The following is a 3288-nucleotide window of genomic DNA, read 5'->3' as shown; positions in this document are numbered from 1 at the left end:
TACATGTTATTTTGCGGTTTGACACGCATGTTGTATTTGCAATTTAAAACAAGTGAGCCGTACGTGATTATTACACGAGTTTGCTTTGTCAAGTGAGGGTACACGCGTGCATGTGCATATTGAAATATTCGAGAAACTGGCAAAATAATACCACTGGCTGCAGCGACTAGAAAATAAAACTTAAACCAGCTGTTGCAGCTTATTGATTAAAAGGGAACTACCATGGAGTAGCAATGCTGGCATCAACAGGAGACAGACAAATGACAGCAAACGTTCACCACCATTGATAGATCTATCTGAAGAAAAAGTCAGAAATGCATGTTTTTATCCAATACAGCGTATCAAACATGTATGTAGGGCTTTTATAAAGTCTGTTCAGTTTCTCACCCTACTTCGGGATCTGTCTAAATATATTATATCTGTGTATATAGTACTGTTAGTATTTTACCCAAGTCTGAATTGTTAAGACGCGATATTCAAAGACATGTGATTATATTCGAACGCAATTTTTTTCTACCCCGGGCTCTATAGCCAAATATTTTCGCAAAGAAACCCTTTGTAATATATTGGATATATTAGACCTATTTGGCAGTGTACATACCGCGCTGTTCAACCCTCATATATTACACACAAAAAAACCCAACAAAACATTGTCATTGACAATTTGGTAATTTTTCCACTGCAATGAACAACTCATTGCTTCAAAGGAATAGTTGTCCGTAAGCTTCATGCTATTATAGAAATACAAAGCTAAGCAGGGCTAGCAAAGAAGAGTTCATGGCGGCCATCTTGAATTGTTTGGTAGAACTTGATAAAAGAAGCTTTATTTAGAGTCGCATACATATCAACATGGAACAGTAGCTCCTGAGAGCTATTATTGCGATAAGATATGAGAAGAATGGACTGTTCATCTCAGTAAACCCTCAATAGCCTATGTTGAATTTTGACACCATGCGATGCTTCGAACTACTAACGTTTGATCTTTTAGTGGGGAACAATAAAAATACCTTTATTTATACCGGAACATTGAAAGACATTTTGTAGATATGGAGTTAGTGAGATTTAGCTAGGTTAAAATCCTTATATATGAGCTTTAACATTGTTTAACTTGTATTTCTGTAATTCTTCCTCTTGAGCCCTATCAAAATTTCAGAGACAAACAAAATAAGGCACGTGTCATCAAAATCACAATACAATTCGTATCCCTTTCATGCAGCATTACATAAAGGATCTTAAATTTGTTTTCATTTCATATGAGATTTTATGAAACGAGTCTTAGAAGTTTTTACTTTTTATCACATAACTCAGAAAACTTACATTTTGACAGGTTTTAAAGCCAAACTGTTGAGGGCTTAATCAAACGGAGATAGCCATTTTGTTGCGCCATTCACAATTTATGACGTCACGTCATTGTCAATATTATGACGTCACAATCGATTTATGACTGGCACAGCCAATGAAAAAACGCTACAGGGTATATTATACTAGTGACATATGTAAAAATATTACACGGGCGAATTTACTGGATAACAGGCCGATGATGTGATAAATATATTTCATTAGCGTCATTATTACTAGTTCACGTTCGTGATTCCAAACTAGAGCTTTGTCGACGCACTGTGTGGTTTGTGTGCCAGATTATCTTGTGCATGACTATAAATACGTGTCCCCGACGTAAGGAGCACGTGTCGCCAGGTCAATATAGCGCCCCGGGGTGATCTGGTACGAGGGTCGGGCTCTGATAAGGAGATAAGGACACTCGAGTGTGGACGATATTACATGGATTATGGTTTCCTTGTATTTACTTTCTAAACCACCATGTTGACAGAGGACGTTGGCGACGAGGACTGACCGTGATGTTACGTCACTGGCACACCAGATGTCGAGGACGGCCTCGTCTGGACGTGTTTTACTGTAGACAGAAGACATTTCAGGTAGGTTTCTTGCACGTTTCCAACCTCTTACACGTTACTTTGAACCATGAAATTTGCTTGCTATTTTCAGTGTATAAGAGAAATGATTAATCAGTGACGACCAGCCAACTAAGCACTCAGTTCAGATATTTACAATTAAATGTCTTCCTCCTCAGATTGTCATTTGTCAAGCATTGTTTAAAGATGTGTTATTTATTAATTACATGAACTTAATCCATGTCAATGGGATGTTTCAATATTTTCTTACGTTGCCATTACGAACAAGTACTTCTGAAACGTCTCTAGGGTAAATATGTTTACAACAGTTTCTCTTAAAATCAAATTTATATAATCGATAACTTCATTGATTATGATTTGTGCAAGACGAATCAGAAAGGCATCGAAACATGTGCGTTTGTAATCAAACATTTGACTATGGCCGCTCTAACACCGACACTGATCTATGTACATACTTACAATCACCTACAGGGTTCATTGTCCATAATTGAAGGACTGGAAGGCAAACAAATAATTCATAATATATGGTACTTCCCATCAAAACAGTAGTTATATATATGAAATATATCTATAGGTCACCAGACTATCTTGACATCTGTTATTGTACTACCGTGATCTAGTAATGTCCTCTTCCTGAGATGATCACGTGTGTTGGAGGGAAATAGTTGGTAAACGGTGATGTTGCTTCCTTCAGTACGATGGTATTGGTGATTCCTGTTTATGTAAATGTTGGTATTGATGTATTTCCTGTTTATGTACATGTTGGTATTGATGTATTTCCTGTTTATGTAAATGTTGGTATTGGTGATTCCTGTTTATGTTAATGATTGTATTGATGTATTTCCTGTTTATGTAAATGTTGGTATTGGTGATTCCTGTTTATGTAAATGATGGTATTGGTGTATTTCCTGTTTATGTACATGTTGGTATTGATGTATTTCCTGTTTATGTGCATGTTGGTATTGATGTATTTCCTGTTTATGTAAATGTTGGTATTGGTGATTCCTGTTTATGTAAAAGTTGGTATTGGTGATTCCTGTTTATGTAAATGTTTGTTGTGTTGGCGTTGTAGAGGGCAAGTGTTGGTATTGGTGATTCCTGTTTATGTAAATGTTAATATTGGTGTATTTCCTGTTTATGTAAATGTTGGTATTGATGTATTTCCTGTTTATGTTTTAAATGTTAGTATTGGTGTATTCCCTGTTTATATAAAAGATGGTATTGGTGTTTTTCCTGTTGATGTAAATGATGGTATTGATGTATTTCCTGTTTATTTTTGTTTTAAATGTTGGTATTGATGTATTTTCTGTTAATGTTTTAAATGTTGGTATTGGTGTATTTCCTGTTGATGTAAATG

At 35.8% G+C, this 3288-nt stretch overlaps 1 protein-coding gene across 1 annotated transcript in view; it reads left to right on the top strand.

The window, feature by feature from the left end:
- The first annotated feature begins 1725 nt into the window (after positions 1–1725).
- LOC110464133 (high-affinity lysophosphatidic acid receptor-like) overlaps positions 1726–3288 on the top strand; it is an 11802-nt gene continuing 10239 nt past the window's right edge. The window contains exon 1 of the mRNA XM_021519199.1: positions 1726–1934. The gene's annotated coding sequence lies outside the window, so the exon portion shown is untranslated. The remainder of the gene's footprint in view (positions 1935–3288) is intronic.

The sequence above is a fragment of the Mizuhopecten yessoensis genome, unplaced genomic scaffold (assembly GCF_002113885.1).
Source record: "Mizuhopecten yessoensis strain PY_sf001 unplaced genomic scaffold, ASM211388v2 scaffold10963, whole genome shotgun sequence".
NCBI classification, from domain to species: Eukaryota; Metazoa; Mollusca; class Bivalvia; order Pectinida; family Pectinidae; genus Mizuhopecten; species Mizuhopecten yessoensis.
The sequence above is the reverse complement of the archived record's forward strand: the minus strand, read 5'-3'. Positions and strand labels throughout refer to the sequence as shown.